This window comes from Mustela nivalis, assembly GCF_964662115.1.
Source record: "Mustela nivalis genome assembly, chromosome: 5".
NCBI lineage: Eukaryota > Metazoa > Chordata > Mammalia > Carnivora > Mustelidae > Mustela > Mustela nivalis.
Window position 1 is genome coordinate 121,185,745 of NC_139024.1, and position 20,940 is coordinate 121,206,684.

The 20,940-nt window shown below is 46.1% G+C and overlaps 4 long non-coding RNA genes and 1 pseudogene across 6 annotated transcripts in view; 2 read left to right on the forward strand and 3 right to left on the reverse strand.

Annotated features, from left to right (window-relative positions):
• The window catches only part of LOC309865906, a 76,008-nt gene that overhangs the window by 10,842 nt on the left and 44,226 nt on the right, over positions 1-20,940 (reverse strand). The gene's annotated exons all lie outside the window — the stretch shown is intronic.
• On the reverse strand, positions 3,604-6,733 carry LOC309865903. The gene is made up of 2 exons (XR_014312311.1): positions 6,526-6,733; positions 3,604-4,325 (listed from the first exon to the last, which is right to left on the reverse strand). It is a non-coding gene; the product is annotated as an uncharacterized lncRNA (long non-coding RNA).
• LOC309865888 (DLA class I histocompatibility antigen, A9/A9 alpha chain-like) lies at positions 7,568-11,079 on the reverse strand (annotated as a pseudogene). Its single transcript, XR_014316690.1, has 8 exons — positions 10,905-11,079; positions 10,368-10,637; positions 9,892-10,168; positions 9,015-9,289; positions 8,788-8,895; positions 8,293-8,325; positions 8,112-8,159; positions 7,568-7,984 (listed from the first exon to the last, which is right to left on the reverse strand). The product of XR_014316690.1 is annotated as a DLA class I histocompatibility antigen, A9/A9 alpha chain-like (transcript).
• LOC309865896 lies at positions 10,986-18,824 on the forward strand. 2 transcript variants are annotated; one of them, XR_014312302.1, is made up of 3 exons: positions 10,986-11,118; positions 17,521-17,735; positions 18,703-18,824. It is a non-coding gene; the product is annotated as an uncharacterized lncRNA (long non-coding RNA). The 2 variants fall into 2 exon arrangements; XR_014312303.1 differs by lacking the exon at positions 10,986-11,118 and adding an exon at positions 16,590-17,103.
• LOC309865900 lies at positions 18,832-20,468 on the forward strand. Its single transcript, XR_014312307.1, has 2 exons — positions 18,832-19,499; positions 20,204-20,468. It is a non-coding gene; the product is annotated as an uncharacterized lncRNA (long non-coding RNA).

The following is a 20,940-nucleotide window of genomic DNA, read 5'->3' on the forward strand; positions in this document are numbered from 1 at the left end:
GATATAGTATTCTGGGCTGCATGTTTTTCTCGTTTAGTACTCTAAAAATATCATGCCAGCTCTTTCTGGCCTGCCAGGTCTCTGTGGATAAGTCAGCTGCCAATCTAATATTTTTACCATTGTATGTTACAGACTTCTTTTCCCGGGCTGCTTTCAGGATTTTCTCTTTGTCACTGAGACTTGTAAATTTTACTATTAGGTGACGGGGTGTGGGCCTATTCTTATTGATTTTGAGGGGCGTTCTCTGAACCTCCTGAATTTTGATGCTCGTTCCCTTTGCCATATTGGGGAAATTCTCCCCAATAATTCTCTCCAGTATACCTTCTGCTCCCCTCTCTCTTTCTTCTTCTTCTGGAATCCCAATTATTCTAATGTTGTTTCGTCTTATGGTGTCACTTAATTCTCGAATTCTCCCCTCGTGGTCCAGTAGCTGTTTGTCCCTCTTTTGCTCAGCTTCTTTATTCTCTGTCATTTGGTCTTCTATATCACTAATTCTTTCTTCTGCCTCATTTATCCTAGCAGTTAGAGCCTCCATTTTTGATTGCACCTCATTAATAGCTTTTTTGATTTCAACTTGGTTAGATTTTAGTTCTTTTATTTCTCCAGAAAGGGCTTTTATATCTCTCGAGAGGGTTTCTCTAATATCTTCCATGCCTTTTTCGAGCCCGGCTAGAACCTTGAGAATTGTCATTCTGAACTCTAGATCTGACATATTACCGATGTCTGTATTGATTAGGTCCCTAGCCTTTGGTACTGCCTCTTGTTCTTTTTTTTGCGTTGAATTTTTACGTCTTGTCATTTTGGCCAGATAAGAGTAAATGAAGGGGCAAGTAAAATACTAAAAGGGTGGCAACAACCCCAGAAAAATATGCTTTAGCTAAATTAGAAGAGATCCAAAATCGTGAGTGGGGAGAAAGGGGATAAAAAGAGGTTCAAAAAGGAAGAAAGAAAAAAAAAAGAAAAGAAAAAAATTTTTTTTAAAAAAAGAAAACACCTGAGAAAAATGTAAAAAAGAAAAAATATATATATTAGATTAACTAGTAAAAAATCGTTAAAAAAGAAAAAGGTAACAGTTAAAAAAAAAAAATTTTACCCGAAGGCGAGAAGAAAAAGAAAAAAAGAAAAAAAAAATGAAAAAGAAAAAATTAAATTAACTGCAAGACAAAAAAAAAAAAAAAATCACAGGAAAAAAGCCATGAGTTCCGTGCTTTGCTTTCTCCTCCTCTGGAATTCTGCTGCTCTCCTTGGTATTGAAACCGCACTCCTTGGTAGGTGAACTTGGTCTCGGCTGGATTTCTTGTTGATCTTCTGGGGGAGGGGCCTGTTGTAGTGATTCTCAAGTGTCTTTGCCCCAGGCGGAATTACACCGCCCTTACCCGGGGCCGGGGTGAGTAATCCGCTCGGGTTTGCTTTCAGGAGCTTTTGTTCCCTGAGCGCTTTCCGTAGAGTTCCGGAGGACGGAAACACAAATGGCGGCCTCCTGGTCTCCGGCCCGGAGGAGCCGAGAGCCCAGGGACCCACTCCTCAGTGCGCCCTCAGAGAACAGCGCCCAGTTATTCCCGTCTGCCTGACCTCCGGCCGCGCTCCGAGCTCACCGAGCCTGCGACCGGTTCAAGGTAACCCCGAGCTGTGAGCTTACTGTCGGCTCTGTCTCTGTAGCCGGCTTTCCCGTTCCAATACCCGCAAGCTCTGCGACACTCAGACACCCCCGATCCTTCTGTGACCCTGCGGGACCTGAGGCCACGCTGACCCCGCGTGGGCTTCGCCCCGGTTTAGCCTCTGGACTGATGTCCCTCAGCGGAACAGACTTTTAAAAGTCCTGATTTTGTGCGCGGTTGCTCCGCCGCTTGCCGGGAGCCGGCCCCTCCCCCCGGGGTCTATCTTCCCGTCGCTTTGGATTCACTTCTCCGCCGGTCCTACCTTTCAGAAAGTGGTTGTTTTTCTGTTTCCAGAATTGCTGTTCTTCTTCTCTTCGGTCTGCCGATGGATTTTCAGGTGTTTGCAATCTTTAGATAAGCTATCTAGCTGATCTCCGGCTAGCTGAAGCAGTCTCAGCTTGCTACTTCTCCGCCATCTTGACTCCTCCCCTGCTACTCAATTATTCTAAAGTTACTTAGTCACAGTTTTTTTTTTTTTTTCATTTTAACTTTAATTTCTTTCTATGAGTTGCTTTTTTTTTTTCTCTGTGCAATTTTCTGTGTAAGTTTTTTGACACGTAAGTTAAATAGAGATTTTTCTAGAGAAATTTGTTTCTTAAAATTTTGGGGTATCACCAATTCAGGACAATTATGAATTAAGCTGATGACATGAAGTTATTTTGTCCCAACGGCCAATTGGAAAGCAAATTTGGACTACAAATCACAGACGGGTTCGTCTGTGTCTGCAAATTTTTGAAATAGATGTTTGCTCACTTTTTCCTGACTCAAAGGCAAATTTCCTCAGAATGCTCTTGGACTTGAAAATAGAACAGATTTGATTGTATCACCCTGTTCTGAGGATGTGAATCTTAGGTTGCCAGATTTTTCAGGGAGAGGATTTTTTTCTGCTGCTCACATGGAGCAGCTCTGGGCGTTGTCTCCTCTCTATGAAGCTCCTGAGCTTGAGAAGCCAAGCTAAGATTTTCTAGATTTGAAAAATACTCCACAGATCAGAACAACTATTCTCTGGGGCTTATAGCCCATATTTAAATTTTGGGCTAATTGATATTTCTCTTGATTGTTCTACACTTGTGGATGATTTTATGTTTTTTCTATCATTTCCATTTTTGGGAAAACGGGCAGCTTTATTTCTTAAAAAATTTTTTTATTTAAATTCAATTAGCCAACAGAGTACATCATTAGTTTCATATGTAGAGTTCAATAGTTAATCAGTTGCATATAACACCAGTTCTCGTCACCTCACATGGAGAGGGGGCAGCCTTAAACCTTGGTCTACTGCATAGGTGGAAATGGAATCCTCAGTAAGTATTTTTCATTTCTGCTCTTTTTTAGGCACCCGAGTCGGTGCTAAAGTGTAAGTCACCTAAACCAATGGTGATCTGTGTCTCCTGTGAGCCAGCCCTGGTCAGGGAAGTGTTACTCAGCCCACAGAAAGTACACACAGAAGTTGAAAGTGAGGGACGCCTGGGTGGCTCAGTTGGTTAAGCAGCTGCCTTTGGCTCAGGTCATGATCCCAGCATCCTGGGATCAAGTCCCACATCGGGCTCCTTGCTCGGCAGGGAACCTGCTTCTCCCTCTGCCTCTGCCTGCCATTCTGTCTGCCATTCTGTCTGCCTGTGCTCACTCTCTCTTCCTCTCTCCCTCTGACAAATAAATAAAATCTTTAAAAAAAAAAAAAAGGAAGTTGAAAGCGAGTATAAGTCAGAAATTTCTAACTTCTCCTGTCTGAGACTGGTTATTTCTAAACAAAAATGAGGATGAATATCACGTCATTGGATCTGCTGAGACACTGTGATCATTAGCTGTTCGTGGACCAGAGATGAAATAGTCAGTGTCTACACGGGAATGGTTTTCAGACTTTTGTGGAGGTCACATAAACCTGATGAAATTATGGATACTCTCCCCAGAAATATGTATATATAGAAAGAAACATCAAATGCCAGTGTGTATATGAGGATCATCTGAAGTGACATAGATCTGAGTTTTTAATCCCAGGAAGAGACAAAGGATGAAGATGACATGTTGAGCAATCACTTCATGACCCAACAATGCTACTCCACTCATCTGTGAGTAGGGACTGGAATGGACAAACTTGGGCCCATAACAACCATCAATAAGTTGAAAGATGAATTTATTTATGGGTCACTCCTCATCCAAGCAGTCTTGAGTGCCTGCAGTGTCCAGATCAAGTCCTAGTCTCAGATCATGGCTCCAAATGTGGAAATTTGTCATTCTTTTCCATTCCTGGCTCCCAATGTCTATTCCCAAAACTGGTACCTCTCTTGCCATGTGCAGGAATGCCAGACATCAATAATCTTATTGGGGGCACAGACACCTCCATCCACAGAGAGGAGAAACTATATTGCCAAACAGTCCAGCACTTGGACATGACATGAAACTTCAACAGTCACATGCCAGACTCTGACTCCAGACATGTGACAGGCACACTGGGCCAGTATCCATGCATTAGGCACAGGGGGTTTGAGGAGTGTCACAGTCATATCATGCAGCATAGCAGTCCCAGCCGCAGGGTCCTGTGGCCTCTGTCAGGAGAGTCAGTGGTGTCCATACCCAGTAGCAGGAGCTGGTTGTCTATGGGTCTCCATCCAGGGTCCAATGTGGATTCAGCTTCTGGCTGTGTAGTCTTAAGCCTGTATTGTGGCTTCCCTGGAAATAAAAAAGGTCCCATATATTCTCTCTCTTCCCTAAGTCTCTCTGTAACTGTATGTTTGTATCACAAGGAGTCAGAAACCCACATGGGGAAGAGTTTCCAAGAGCAAGATTTCAGACATCTTTAACAACCTTATAAAGATATGATTGACATACACCATTGTGTGAGTTTAGGGTACAACCTGCTGATCGATACATTTCTGTACTGCACAGTGATTACAACCATAACATTAGCTAACACGTGCATCATGTCACGTAGTTACCATTTCCTTTTGTGTGATGCAGACATTTAAGATCTACGCTCTCGGTAACTCAGACCTTTTATGTTGAGATGAAAATTTCCTCAGTCTGCAACCTGGCTGTGCCCCACAGGAAAGAAAAAAATGCAGCTCCCAGCATGTCTTGCACTTTTCTTCCTACAAAAAGACATCTGAAGATTTTATTTATTTATTTGAGACAGAAAGAGAGAGAGAGCATGCATAAGAGAGGCAGGGAGGGGTAGAGGGAGAGAGAAGACATTTCAAGCAGACTCTGTTCTGGGTGCAGCGCCAAATGTGGGCCAGTTCTCATGACCCCGAGGTCATGACCTGAGCTGAAACCAAGAGTGGGACACCCAGACGTCCACAAAGAAACAAAATCCCTTCCCACAACGAGGGCTCTCATCAATGACTTCAGTGCTTCTCTATGTGGTGGAGTCACAAGATTGCCTGTGGCTTTGTTACCAAATACTCAGGACTCACGCCAGCCCCCCTCAGCTTAGAATGTTGGATGTGGGTCCAGGTATCACTGGCATGATAAGCCCTACTGGAGAGGCTGATGCAGGGCCATGTGGGGATTCTGCTTCCTGTGCTCACTACTCCATGTGGGATCTGAAAACCAGCAGCAGCAGCACTGACCTTGCTATCAACCCAGCATCTTGTGCTCTACCCCAAACTGTCTAGATTTTCGCAGTCCAGGAAATTCCTGTGCCCACTGAAGGCTGGGTCTCCCTGGTCTCTGTGCCTTCTAGACACAGAACCACTGTGCAGTGCACTCTGGGTGTGCACTCTGATCAGCCTGCTTAGCCCGGAGGAGTCCAGGGTTTGGTCCTGTTTCTTTCTCTTCTATGGCCCTCAACCCTTTGGTGACCTCATCTCTGCTGAAGACTCTAAACATCATGTATATGCTGTCACCTCCCAAGTCCATTTCTCCAATCGGGATATTTCTCCTGCCCTGCACTCTGTATCCAACTGCCAACCTCACTGCATTTCTACTGGACATCTCAGATTCCACATGCCCAAACTGGTTTCTGTGATGCTGCTTCCCCCAATGTCCTGCTTCAAGATTCTTCCCCATATCCAAGGAAGGCACTCCACATTTCTACTTGCAGTCTGAAATACTGGATGCCCTCCTTGATTCCTCCTACTCACCACCCAGATTTGGTGGTTGGGAAATGCTGCAAAGTCCATCTGTGAATATCCAGCACCCAACCACTTCCTCTATCTTCCCTTCTCAAACCCCAGATGTACATCCCACATCACCCTCCTGGCTCACAGCACTGGTTTCCTACATTGTCCCCACTGGTCACTCACGCTGCACCTCTTGATTCTCACAGCAGCAATCAGGTGCTGCTTAGAAAGTCAATCCCATTGATATGTTCATTCTGGTAACTCCACTCCTCACTCAGAGAAAACTCAAAAGCCTTCTAATATCCTCAGACTTCCATGATGAGGTCACCTTCTGGGTGACCTGGCTCCCCTGATCCCTGGAGTAAAAAAAGCCATCGTCCCCATCCCTGCACAGGTGCTAATTGGGTCTTCTTCCTCACAGCACCTGCCAACTTCCAACCTAAACAGTTCCCTTATTACTGCACTTACATAATACACAGTTCACCTCCGAATGACACTGGTTGCACGGTGCATGTGCACCTATGTGCGGACTTTTTTACAGTAGGTACTATCCATGCATTTTCTCTTCTTTGTGATTTCTAATTTTTGCAGCATTCATTGTTAGAAGACTGTTTCCTACATGTAACATAAACATGTGTTAAGTGACTCTTCATATTATCAATGAGGCTTCCAGCAACAGTAGGCTATTAGTTATGCTGAGGGAGTCAAAAGCTATATTTGCATTCCTGACTTCTTGGGGAGGGGTCACTGCCCCAGTCCCCACGTTGTTCGACGGTCATGTGCAATCTGCCCTTTACACTAGAAGATACTCTCCATAAGACCAGCACATTTTCTTTCTTCTTAGTCTCACTCAGGTGCGCAGATGTAAACATAGCATGTCCTGTATGTGGCACACAATTATCAGTTGAATGAATGAGCAGCTAGAGGAGTCCTTCTTCTAGATAAGTCTCAGGCATAGCTGTTCTGAGGCAGCTCCTGCCCCACGTGCACCCACCTCCCCATCAGTGCTGTCACTCTCCCCTCCCTCTCTCTGCTCAGCCCCTCCCCCCACACCATCTCTCCTGCACAGCACAGCACACAGAGTTCTCTCTCCAGAAACACTGTACTCAGGCTTTATGGATCTTTTTCTCCAACCACAAAGAGATCTACATTAGACTCTGCTTTATAAATTCATGAATTTGGCTCCAAGCCAGCACTAGGATCATTGAACTAAAGGTAGGGAAGAGAGGGCAGAGCAGCTGAAGAGAGAAACTAACTGATGTTTATTAAGGCTGAGAAACTTTCAGATTCCTCCTCTATCTCCAGAATCCTGAGAATAATCTAGAAAACACATACAGATTGTGGGGAAGAGATGGATGAATCTGAAAGTTCATCTCTCCATACTACAGAAACTCCTGTGCGCCAGGGACAACCTAGGCCTGTGGGAACACAGCCCAAAGGACACCTGCTGCTATAACTGACAGGGTCACTCAGGGAAAATGGGAAAAGGACTGGTACACAACAGCAAGAACTGGCCTGATGCTCAAGAGAAACAATGAAAAAAGCCCACCCCGGAATGGAAGCTATGACCCAACCCAGGACCGAGGTGAGGCTGACCCAGTCACAGGAAGCTCTTGCTGCACAAGGTCCCAGTGACAGGTGATATCCAAGTCCCTGTGATCACAGCTCCTAGTGATACAAGTTTCCACACAAGGGCAAAAAACACAGAACAGAGAGATGACCAAGCTGAGGAGTGAGCACGTCCCCCCCATGATGCATTGAGCTCACACTGGGCATAGGACCCATGCCCACTGGTCTCCTCACAGCCTTCTGACCCCACCTGCAACAGACTTAGCACAGTAAATGCATGGATTCTAGAAGGTTCTCAGTGCTTCCATTTATTTGCTGTCTCAATTTTACAAATCTCCTCTTTTATTACCTAATCAACCCCATATGGAAGAATTAGGAAACACAACTCATGTCTGGATTCTTATTTTCAATACAGAAATAAGTCATTTGTACTCAGCCCAACATGAAATAAAGACAGGGATGGAGATGGTCCAGCCCTGCCTCTGCTCGAACCGGAAAGCACATCAGAAAGGAGAATAAAATCAGAATAGGGAGGGGTCTGGTGGGCAAATCTCCTCATGTCCTCACATATGCTCAAAGGAACACAGACACATTCTGACATCTTCTGCACAAAGAGAAGTCAGGGGTTGCTGATGTCACCAAGTGGGGGTGTGAAGAAATCTTCCATCTCTTAGCCCCCATAAGGCAACTGGTCTCACACTGTGAAAAAAATCATGTACAAATTGAGGTCAGTCCCATAAGTGGGGACATCTCAGCAGCCCCCCTCATGCGCAAAGTGTCCCTAGTGCCCCAACCCTTTCCCATGTCAGGGTCTCCAGGGTCTCACCTTCAGCAGCTGTGAGAGACACATCAGAGCCCTGGGCACTGTCATCACCTAGGGGAGAACAAACAGGACATGGTCAGAGCCCACAGGAGAGATTAAAGGAGGAGCTATGGGGTGTGTGAGCTCCCCATGGGGTCCTGTCTACACTATCTCAGGGTCTCAGGGATCACCCCTCCATACTTACGTACAGCATGAGAGTAGCCCGGTCCTTTTTCTCCTGTGGGGAAAAAATATCATGTCAGAGGCCTGGGACATGGCTGGGACATGAGATCCTAGAGGAAGCTCCCAGTCCTGGTTCTAAATGAACTTCCAGAATCATAACTGAACACCCAGGACATAATAGAAAACATGAAAAATGAGGTGAGAAGTCACTGGGTCACCTGACTTGCTGGAGCTCTGTCCTCAGCAGGGACTTCTCTCTCTGTCCTGTGAATGCTGGGCATGAGGTCCCCATCACCAGAATTAACAACATGAAAATGTGTCCTTCATTTTCACAAGTGTTTGCTACAGAGTGAGTGTTCGTGATCAGCTCCAGAATAGGCAAGTCCATTTGTGAGGATGGTACTTCCTAGTAGGAAGGCAGGACAGTCTGCTACGGAGGAAATCCCCCAACAGGACAAGAAACCTGAGATCCCTGCGCCCCCCCTGCCGCTCCCCCTGCCCCCCCTCCATTCTTTACCTGAGCACTTCTTTCTCTGGATCACTGCAGCTCCAATGACTGCAGTGACCACCAGGAGACCCAGAATAGCAATGATCCACGTGCTGGGGATGGTGTGAGGAGGTGGCTCTGGAAATGGAGAGAAGGTGAGGGGTCCAGAGCTCTGGTAAGTATCCTGGCCCTGCTGAAATTCTCCAGAAGGCCTTCTGCTTTCCCTGAGAAGAGGCTCTACCCAAAACCCTCCTTACCCCATCTCAAGGTGACAGGCTTGGGCAATCCCTCATGCTGCACATGGCATGTGTATGTCTGCTCCTCTCCAGAAGGCACCACCACAGCCACCCACTTCTGGAAGGTTCCATCTCCTGCAGGCCTGGTCTCCACAAGCTCTGTGTCCTGGGTCAGGTCCTCTCCATCTCGCTGCCAGGTCAGGGTGATCTCCGCAGGGTAGAAGTCCAGGGCCCAGCACCTCAGGATGACATCACGGTCAGAGATGGGGTGTGGGTCACCTGTGTGTTGGGGGGTTCTGAGGAAGAGAATCAGAAAATCCACACTTGGGTTTACCTTTATAGGCCACTGAAACAGCATTCACGTGACCATCTGGAGATGGACTGGGTACTGGTTCGGATAGAAGAAGCACAAAACCCAGTCCCCAGCCCAGCCCTTGGGATCATCTAATCCTGGAAAGTTCTAGACTCAGGGAGAGCGTCCAGGATAGGAGGGTGTAGGTTTAAGGGGGAGAGCACACTAATGGTCCTGAATGGGGGGGGGGGGTGAATGACTCAAAACACCCAGTCGGACCTCCAAAGATATTCTCCCTGGAGAAAAAGGCCTTAAAATGTTATGCCATGGTTCCCAGGGTGGCTGCCAGGATCAAAGGAACCGCTGATGGGTTATTGCAGGGATGGTCCCCACCTGCCTCCTGGGAGAGACTGGATTCCTCCACTGTCCTTTAGAGAAAAGCGGCCCTCTGGCTGAGTCAGTCTTGAGTAGGAACCTGAACACCCAGGTGGACCTCCCTCTCCCCACCCGTGGGAGGGCGGTGTTCTGCCACTGAGTCCATTTTCCCTTCCTGAGAAGCCAGCCCCAGGGGAGGGGAGATCAGGGAGGCCCCGCGGCCCCTGGTATCTGCGCGCAGCAGCGTCTCCTTCCCGTTCTCCAGGTACCTGCGGAGCCACTCCACGCACGTGCCCTCCAGGTAGTTCCTCCAGCGGCTCTGCCGCACCGGCCGCCTCCCACTTGCGGCGGGTGATCTGCGCCGCCGTGTCCGCCGCGGTCCAGGAGCGCAGGTCCTCGTTCAGGGCGATGTAATCCGCGCCGTCGTAGGCGAACTGACTGTACCCGCGGAGGCGGCGCCCGTCGGGCCCCACGTCACAGCCGTACATGCTCTGGAAGGTGTGAGACCCTGGCCCCGCCCCGACAGGCAGGGGGTTAAAGTCGAAAGAGAAAATAAAACCGCCTAAAAGTTCCCGCGGTTGTTCCCTGTTAGGGGTACTCGTGGGTCCCGCAGCCTCAGGGTGGCGCTCGGACCCCGACACCCGGATAGGCCCTGGGAGGAACGTGGGGATGGGGGTCGTGACCTGGACCCGGGCCCTGTCGCTCACCGGCCTCGCTCTGGTTGTAGTAGCCCCGCAGGGTGTTCAGGCTCACTCGGAAAGTCAGTGCGGTGTCCTTGAGGTTCCGGGTCTGCCGGTCCCAATACTCCGGCCCCTCCTGCTCCACCCACGGCGCCCGCGGCTCCATCCTCCGACTGGCAGAGTCGCTGTCGAACCGCACGAACTGCGTGTCGTCCACGTAGCCCACGGAGATGAAGCGGGGCTCCCCGCGGCCGGGCCGGGACACCGCGGTGTGGAAATACCTCAGGGAGTGGGAGCCTGCGGGCGCGGAGGGCTGAGACCCCGCCCGACCCTCCTCCCCGCGCAGGGCCCAGGTGGAGGCGGCCGGGAGGGTAAGGGAAGGGGCACCCAGTGGGGGAGAGCAGGACGGAGGCGGGGAGGGATGGGGGAGCACAGGCAGGGGTGGGGCCGGGGGGCTGGGGTCTGGGGCGGCGGAGAGGCGCCTTCCTCAAGGGTCCCGCGTCCCCGCCCGGGCGTCCCCTTGCTCCTGTCCCGCAGAGCCCTTTTCTCTCGCCCCGCACTCACCCGCCCAGGTCTCGGTCACGGCCAGCGCCCCCGACAGGAGCAGGAGGAGGACTGGGGACCCCATGGTCCAGACCCTCAGGGTCTGAGGAGCAACTGGGTCTCCGCGGGTCTGGGAAGGACTTCAGAACCCGGAACCGGTGTTCCGCTGACTGACTTCGACGAAAACTTGACGCCCAATGGTTGTGCGAATTGGGACCGCATCACGAGTATCCAGGCAAGAGGAGGTGACACAGGTTGTGAGAGGGAGAAGTGAAACCCGCGGTGAAGGGAACTCCCCAGCATTGGGCTTCCAGGCCCCACACAGGGTGCTAGGGCCTGAGACCTTGAGAGGCAGGTACAGGGACCTCGGCCTTTACATTGACCCCTCACCTACTGCTCGGGGTGCTCTCTGTCACATTGTCTCCTTGAGTCATGGCCCAGGAGCTGTGTCAGTGATTCTGAAACATTTGTTAGAAGGTTATCTTTACAGTCTCACAGATTACTGAGGACCCCAAGGATAATTTTGTGAATGTAGGTTATAGCTATCAATATTGATCATAGTAGGGAAAAGGCTGTTTAAAAAAATTTACCAGGGCGCATGGGTGGTTCAGTCAGCTAAGGGAGCAACTCCTTATTTCAGGTGATGAGATCAAGCCACACCTCGGTCTCAGGGCTGACCTTGGAGCCCGCTTAAGATTCTCTCTCTCCTCCCTCAGCCCCTCTCTGCTCACTCTGTATCTCTAAGAAAGTGCAAATAATAATAATAATAATAATAATAATTCACTTAGAATCATATTAATAACCCATGGCATGAAAACAGCAATGCTGTTTTTATGAAAAATTAGTTCCCCCAAATCAACAGGGTAGTGAGAAGAGTTGGATTTGTTATACTTTGCATTTTTGTAAATCTTTTTCTTAACTACCTGAACCACTAGATGTTCAGATTTGCTTCTGCATTTATTGCATTGTTTTGAGTGAAGTATATGAAAAACATTTACAGCCTTGCACAGATATAGGAGAACAGTAGGTTTCATAACCTTTTCAGATATTCAGCTTTGATACTATATTCACACTACACAAGTTGTACTTTCTCTAAGGTTATTGGTGAAGTGGCACCTAAACAGTAACATTGGCTATTTCCTTTTCTTTTACATTAAAATCCACAGGTCCATCTTGTGCACTGAATGGATCTTGTACTAACGCATGAACTTTTTTTTAAAGTAATGTGTTGTTTCAGTAAAATCTTAAAGGTGTTTCAGTGTTGAAACTGAAAAGAATTATTGGAAAGTCACATTTGTTTTAATATTACCACAAATCCCAACAGAAAAATTTGTCAGTAGTGAGAACCTGTCAGGTTTGTTGGTGGATCACAGGTTTTCCAAAATTGAGAGCTTATATTTGATCAAGGAAACAAGTATTCTCAGCTGTCCTGTGTGAGTTGATTCATGAATGGATACATTCCTGTTCATTTTCCAGAAACTGCCTGTCAAATTGCCCAGTCTAAATAATACAAGTTTCTATGTCATTCATTCATTCAGGTAAAAATGACATTGTGTAGAGAAAAAAAAAAAATGAAACCACTTAATCAGTTAAGTTCATACAAATTTCATACAAATTATTTACCTTGGAGCTTAGGGATGTGGCAGACTGCATGTAAGACATGTTTAAAAATGGATTTGAGAATAATTTAGTAAATATAATAATTTTTGATGATTCAACTGGGATGTTTAATGTGATGTTAGCTTCTTTTTGTTTTCCACTGAGTCATTTTATTTACATGTATGTATTACATCCCTAGAAAAAGAGTCTCAGGGTTTTCCCTTGTGTGTGTTTTTGTCTTGCTTATTCAGGGTCCATGATGCCAGCTGAGGTTGTCAGTTCAATGAAACCAAACTGGAGGGAAGGGAAGATTTTTCTGCCATTTTGGTAGATCTTTGACCTGTACATCAAATCTGGGGCTGACTGCTCCACACGTGTTTAACTTGTCCTTGAGGTTCCCAAAAAGGTTTCCATCTCGGTGATCAGTAGTGATTTCAAATTCCCAATGTAACCGTGCTTCATATTTTGGGTTGGTGAGCACCGGGTGCCTCCCCCAGGCTTTAAGCTCCGGCCCAGCAACCACCTCCGGACACCCTCCATGGGCTGTGGATCTGTCCTCTCAGTTACCTGCTGCCCCACGTCTTCACCCTTAATGGAGACTTTGAACCCTTGGTGTTTCTAGTTCCTCATCACTTAATTGTCTTTTAACCTGGAAAAGTGAAATATGTTACATAGAAAACGAAGTTGAGATTTATGGTCCCATCAGCCCAATTACAGTGTCCCTCTAAACTGTTCTGGAAAGGCACAGTCAGGTTGAAGATTTTCTGGGAAGAGCTCTGTGGGGTTTCATGCCTTTCTTTGGGGCTTGGGGATCTCCCTTCAGTGTGTCTTGTGCTTTCCATGGCTTTGCAGGGGAATCCTAGGAGGCCCCACATAGGTCAGTGCACTGTACATATTGGGTACAGAAATGAGTAAATGGTTGGAAGCACCAGAAAACAAAACAAAACAAAACAAAACCATGCTTCGTCATCACAGTTAGAAACTGGGCAATGACTTTGGAGCATGGACTAATAAGACTTGACTTTTGCCTCTGTTCTAGGCATAGTGACTGCTCTTGAGAGCATCTGCCAAGATATTCATGTGACTGTTAAGGTGGATCAGAAAGTTGGCCGAAAGAGTGTTTTTGTTTTTTTATGAAAGCAAGTAATGGTGAAGAATAACAATTGCCTTGTGGACCCATCACCTCCATTCTTGTTAAGTTTTACCTCAGTGCGAGTGTCAACATGGTGAAAATGTCTAAGTGATGTTATAACAGGTTTAACTTTGTGGATTCTGTGAAAGGGCCTCAGTGACTTCAGGTGTTCCCCAGAACACACTTTGAGAACGGCTGCTCTGAATAACCCTGGGAGAGTCTCCCACTGGCCCTGCCCTGGCCTCCTCCTCACTCAGCAGAATCCTTTTCCCTGAGATGCATTTCCTGCCTCTGAAAACTCAGCTCTGACTTTAGCCCCTGAGTGCATCTAGAAGAGACCTCACCTCCTGGAAATGTGATGGCAAAGAGGGTCCCCAGTCTGGGAAGGGAAGTAGAGGACAGGGATTTCCCTTTTGTAACTGGGGACAGTTTGCCCCTGAAGGCACCAGACCCAGGCATAATCGACTTTGATTTTGTGACATATCAGCTTCATATGTGTTCAAATCCCAGACAGAAATCTGGTGTCATCTGTAAGAGAAATCATGTTGGTCTTTTCACTTTACATGTGTCTCATGCATCTGACTTGAGACTCACCAAGTATGGAGAGCAGTACCACCCAATACTACAGTCTGTGCGGAAGCAATTGTTCTGTATCCACGCTGTCCAATATGGTGGCCACAAGATACATGTGGTTCCTGAGATGCAGGTGGCACTTGAAATGGGGCTGGTGTGCTGAGCAGTTGCATTTTTAATTGTTTTAAATTAGTAGGAATTTAAGTAGCCATAAATGGCTCATAGCTACTATTCAGACAGTATGTACGTAGAACACTCTTAGCTGTCAGGATCCTCCTCAAAGAAGATACTGTGTGACTCATAGGTGTGTGTGTATTAAACTTGCCTTTAAATGGAAGTTATGAAGTTGTCTATGTTGGTCTGAGACATATCCTTAAGAGACAGCATGAAAGTTTAGTTAACTTGCATTATAACAGCTAAAGTGTGCAGACATTAACCAAAACATAATGTATCACATCAAGGTCATATAAGTGTTGAAAAAAGCCCATTACTGGAGCTAACTGATGTCTCTATTACTTTGGCTGTCGTCTTGGTGTTGTTTGCATTCAGCTGGTAAACATAAGCAGGCATATAAGTCTTCACTGAGCCCAAATGAGAGGATTTATTGAACACACATATATCAGATACCTCGTAGGTGCTGTACATACTTGTAAAAATCATAAAGCAGAAGATGGACATCTTAGATTCCACCACCTTAGAAACTTTATGTGTTCTCCTCCCCATACTTTTACCCAAATTCAGACAATTCTCTACATTTCCCTTCTCCTTCAAAACCCTCTGCTCTTCATTTCCACTGAGGGGAAAATACACATGAAATGTTTACAAGGGTGGGATGAAGAATTCTCTAAGCATGGCCTAATGATGAAAACCCATAAAGAAGAACATGAAATTTCGGCATGTGATCCACACACTCACAAAGATACAAACACATGTCCATGATCAAAGTAAAAAACAGAAAAACAATATTCACAGAAAAAGGGTAACATGGTTCAATATTGTTGAGCCCAAGACCACTAGGAGGACCTGTGAGCATTCAAGTTGGATCTATTACCTATTGCAGTGAGAGAGAACACACCCCTTTGGGGGCCATGGGACATCTTAATTAATGAAGGTGTTAGAACCTGTGGGACATGGGCTTTGGATGGGAGTTTTGGAGAGGATCCATGGATGTGGGGTCCACTCCCAACTGCATGTTGTCAGGGTGTGTACACAAATCCTGTGGGTGAGCATCTCGGTGAGTCCGCTCTCCAGGCAGGCCAGACCAGAGTGAGGAGAGAGCAGTCATGGTAAAGAAGCAGCAGTTTCTCACACTGGCTGACACAGGGAGGTGTGTGTTATTCTGTGGGTTGTTTAGTGCCTTGTTTTGTCTCTAATGACACAAAGTGAAGTTGTGGTTTCAGAGTGTCCTTGTCTGATGCTGATGTTTTGTGAGGTGACTGACTTATGTCCCACAGGAGAGGAATATGGCCAAATGGACATTCACCAGCTTCTGAACACTGAGTCCAACTGTCAGTGTCAGATCAGCTTCTGCTATTGGGGGCTGCTGGCTCTTCTCTCTTCAATTCCATATTTTAAAATAGGCACAACCTATTCAAAACATAATTATAGAATTGGTGTTTCAATAACTTTGGGTAAATACCCAAGAATGGAATTGTTAGATTATATGGCAGATCACTATGTTGTACGCCTAAAAGGCATGGAATATTGTGGGTCAACTGTACTCACATAATAAAAGAGAAAATTAAAGAAAAAGGAATTAAATAATTACAAGACAATTTGGAAAGGACGAAATGAAATATCAAACAAGTATATTGTAATAAGTAAACAAAAACAAAAATGAGAATGTGCACTAAGAAATGGGAATAGAACTTAGAATATATGAACTTGACACAGATGAAAGTAACTGATGAGAGTGCCCCATAGAAGGGTCAGTAAAACACACCATCCTAAAGTTGATGGGAGGGTCGCCTAGATGGCTCAGTCAGTTAACAGACTCATGTGTGATTCTGACTTAGGTCATGATCATTTGGGTCATGAGATCCAGCCCTAAGTAGGGCTCTGCACTCAGCAGGGAATCTGTTTGAGATTCTCTCTGTCTGCCCCTCCACCCACTCATACTCTCTCTCAAATAAATAAATAAATCTTAATAAAAAATAAATAAATGTTGATGGGAGTGAACACTGGTATATAGTTTTTAATGGGTGTTTTTGAAAAATATCTTCATAATTTAAATGCACTTATATTGTGACACATACATATTCTTTTAGGAGATTATCCTAAGGAGTTAATCACACATGTTTTTGAAAGCATATTTTCAAGAACGTTTCTTGAATGGTGGTTTAAGAAAACAAAGAATAAGACTTATGTAAGTATTATAATCAATATGATAATTGTGAGTATAAATAGTGGAACACTTAACATGTCTTGGGGATTATCATCATGTGTTTTACACAGAGTGTCAAACTTCATCATGAAATAAAACTCATGAGGCACCCCATAGGGGATCCCTTTGTACAGACAGGCAAGGGAAGACTTGGAGAAAAGGAGGTGGTAGAGGCAGGGTTCAGCCCAGAAAGTTTGCTCTCAGAGGCCTTGCTGACTTGTCTTTTACTGTTAGCTATCCTTCAGAAGGGGTTTGATGTGCACTCCATGCTAGCAAGCTGTTCCAATGTTCCAGAATGTTCTGTGATGGGAGGATGCTGGACTCAGAGCCTAGGAGGACATTAACAAGCAATATGACTCAGCTGTTCAAATCACACTAAAGTCCATCATCCAGTGGATATCTCGAGGCCTCCAGGAGCTTAGGATCAGCTGGCCTCTGGAGTTACAGCGCAGAGCAAGAGTGACACCCTGGTCACAGGACACTGGCAGAGTCATGTGGGAGATGGGCATGGAGCAAAAATGACAGAAGGCAATGTAAGTCGCTCCTGAGATGAGTGCTATGTGGAGAAAGGTCATGATATCATGAAAGCAGAATCCAGGAGACCTAGCAGGTCCCCTACCACTAGCATCAGTCTCATCTACAGGATGCACCAGACATATGGGTATGAAGCAAAAACACAACTCCACACAGTGCTGTACAATCATAGAGCAGGAGAGAGCTGTGGGGAAATAATAATATGACCATAGAAATGAATAATTGAGTGGATACACTGGATGATTACAGTTGTCCTTCCCCAAAGCCATACAATCAGGAGGGTGATGGCAACAGGAGAGAAGACCTCTTTGTTTCTTAATCAACTGATTCCAACAAGTTAATAATAATTGTTTTATAAAGAATGGAGATAGGAAATGATGAAAAACAATTTCAGGAATATTTCTTCAATTTCACAGGGAAAGACCTACCCAAATTCTTACCTAGAGGAGAGGAGACCCACACCAGGATACATCACAGTGAAATGTCACAAGGAGGATGGAAGGGCAAACACCCTGAAGACTCCAAGAGGCAACACAGGCCTATGGGCTGGAAGACACGAGACAAGGCCCCCAAATCCTGAGGACAACTCTGTCCAGCACAAAGTCTCTGTCACGTCACCATGTGACTCAGAGTGAGGGCAGCCTAAAGTCTCTTCAGATGTGAGGGTTTCTGTTCTACTTTCCATGTTTCCTTCTACGGGACACCAGTAGGGAACAAGGGACAAAAGATGGAGAAAACTAAACAAGGGGAGCATGTGGGATCCCAGCAACAGGGAGCCAGCAGGAGAGAGGTCAAGTGCCCCTGGTAGGTGCTTCAGGGGGTCTGGGTGTCAGCCCTACACCAGGGGTGTAGGCATCCCCTCCCCATGGGGCAGGGCTGAAGACTGCAGGCCAGGCGGCTGCACAGACATGAAGATGGGAGAAGATTGGATTGGCTCAAATATGTCCATGAAGATTTACCCAATAGGATGGGGTGGGGGAAGGGTTTAAAGGAGCACAGTAGAAACTGAGCAAATGATGGTATAAGATAGTTATTTACTCCAGGGAAAATAAAAAGTTGATTCAGGAAAGAAATCATAATCATAGTCTATGAAAAGCTCAGTTGTGACTAGCATTTCATGATCATAATCATGCAAACACTGCACATTGAGCTCATCAAAATTATCAAATAATTAATATGGGGCAGATGAGAGAGTGTGAAAGAGGCGCCAATTCAGTCAAGATGACACATAAACCTGAAGACCAGAGAAAGAGTCTGAGAAGCAGGCTACTTAGAGGCACAGAAACAGTAATCAGAGAATCAGCTAGAAGAACTAATGCAGGTGGTCTCTGAGATTCAGGAAATAGGGACATGGAAGCTTTGGGACATCTGTCTTAAAATCAAGGACTGTAAAACTGTTCCTCTATCCATCTGCTATAAAGACAACATGGTGGATGAGGTGATGGGTCAGGATGAGTTCTACACAGAAGTCATAGAGATGGGGCAGGAGTTGGAGGACTCATGGGCGAAAATGCTGGTTTTTTTATGGGATGATTTTGTTTTGATTTATTTAATTTTGTTTCCTGTTGCTGAATGGGAGTCATCCCCACATGTTCTAGGAGGAATGGCTGAACCAGAAAAGAGGGGGAAGTGCATGATACAGGTGAGTGAGGGGCCATGTGTGCCCACATGGAAGGGGAGCCTGAGACAGGAAGACCCTTCCCCCATCACTGCTTAGAAGGTGAGGACACAGGTGCAGAGGTAGGGTGAGGGGTGGGGAGAGTGTGCAGTTCTCACCTGAGTCTTTCTTTTCTGAGTGAGAAAGAAATGACTAGGGAAATGGCATCCAGATAGAGCAGGGCTGGAGCCCCTTGAGCTCTGTGCTCTTCACTTTATGGAGACAGACTTCTAGCATCAGGAGGACATATAAGAGACTAGAAGCAAATGCAACAAATAGCTCAGGTATAAAGACTACCATCCTTTTTATCTTGTCATTTATCATCTTATCAATTTATAATTTTTCTGCAGTGAATATATGTGACACTCTGTATCGTTCATCATCATACACATCAGAATCAGAATGTAAATGTTTTATTTATACTTTAAAAGGGAAAGAGATGGTAAGAAAGAGCAGCTCAGGGCACAGAGCTGAAAGGTCTGGGCCTGCCTGTCTGCACTCTGTGCAGGGGACTCACAGAGCCTTTGCTCCATGTTTCAGGACCCTGCTCTCTGGGGGGCCAAGTAGGGTCTTTCCCTTCTTTCTGGGGTGTGCTCATTAACTCATTTATTACTGTCTTGTGAACCTTACTGCTTTCTAGATGATGGTTTTTCCAAGTTACATGACGTTTCAAGCTATTTCAGTGGGAGAATTCGTCCATACAATTCAGCCCACATGCTTTGGAAATGGAAATTTGAGGTAAAATAGTTCAGTGAAAAGATGATTGGTCCTAAAGGGGAAGATCAGAACCTGATCATTCATGGTCTGAGGATGATATGTCAGTTATTTGCTATTTTACAGTACTTTATTTTTAGAAACATTTTCATACACATACAAGATAATTCAATAGATATTCAAAAATATACAAAAATAAGGAAGTTACATAGTAACCCCTCATTCCTCAGTCCATTAACTTCTTTACATAAACTCAGCAACATGGCCCCAGGGATGCTGGGTCAAAGCCTCAATTTAGGATTCCTGAGGTGGTGCACAGAGTGACAAGACTGCATATATGATGGTGGATCAAAACCCCCATCAGGACTCAGCAAGAGGGGTGTAGAACAGTAGTCGCGTGGCCCTAGTATCATTTGCTCAAATTTCCAAATGTGGAACAAGGGGCGGAGCACAGTGCAGCTGCATCTCCAGCCCTTGTAGATGGTGAGGTTCTGTGGGATCCTAATCCTGGAGAATGGAGCACAGCAGGGACTTGGGCCACTGGGGGCAGGTCTCACCACTGTGAGAGCTCCAGCGCTAGGAAGGAGATGAAGTGGCAGGACTCTGGACAGCTCCATCAGGGGGTTCAGCATTACTAGAGACTCTCTGTGGGGTCCTTGATGGCAAAGGATGCAGATTCCACAGGTAAGCAAGATGACAAGAGTCCTCCTGTTCTCTTTTTCCTGCAGGTGAAATCATCCCTCTGAGGGCATCTTCCTTGTGCTGATCTGCTCCAGACTGACGGATGGGGTGACATGAGTAAAATGTTTCCTGCACTTTTCTATGTAGCCATCCTTGGGTTTTGTGCTCTAAAGCATTCTGCTATTTCCTCAGGGTAGTCCAGAGCTTTCCCAGAGCCACTGTCATCAATTATGTAGTTTATTGTTTTTATTGATGTTTTTACAGAAACAAGGGTTGTACCTGATTGGTTGATAAATTGATATTTTTATCGTGTGTGTGTGTGTTGTTTTTCTAGAGAGAACAGTATTGGGAGGCTCCTAGTCAACCATCATCTGACTTCAGCTGGAACATCAGTAAGACTGTTGCCTTAACGTCCTTGTCTAGCAGGTTTGCCATCTGCTTGTGTACTGAACACATTAGAGGACAATTGTACAGATTTCTTCTACCATCTATTCAGGTCCTAGCATCTGTCCCCATGTGATGGGCCTTGCAATCCTTTAGCACAGGTGCCATCCATGCTGTTGCCAGCCAGAGTCACTCCCTTTGGTGCTGCCCTAGATCGCGTCCCTTCTTGTCTGATTACAAGTACTTATCCAGCAATTCTTCCCTTGTTCTCTTTTTCTTCACCAATGTTTGTTCTCAAGTGGATTATAGTGGTGGCTTTGAGAAGACACAACCCTGGCCCTTGGCTTGAGGGTATGTAACTGATCCCTGGCCCTGGCTGTGTGCTCTCAAATCTGATGCC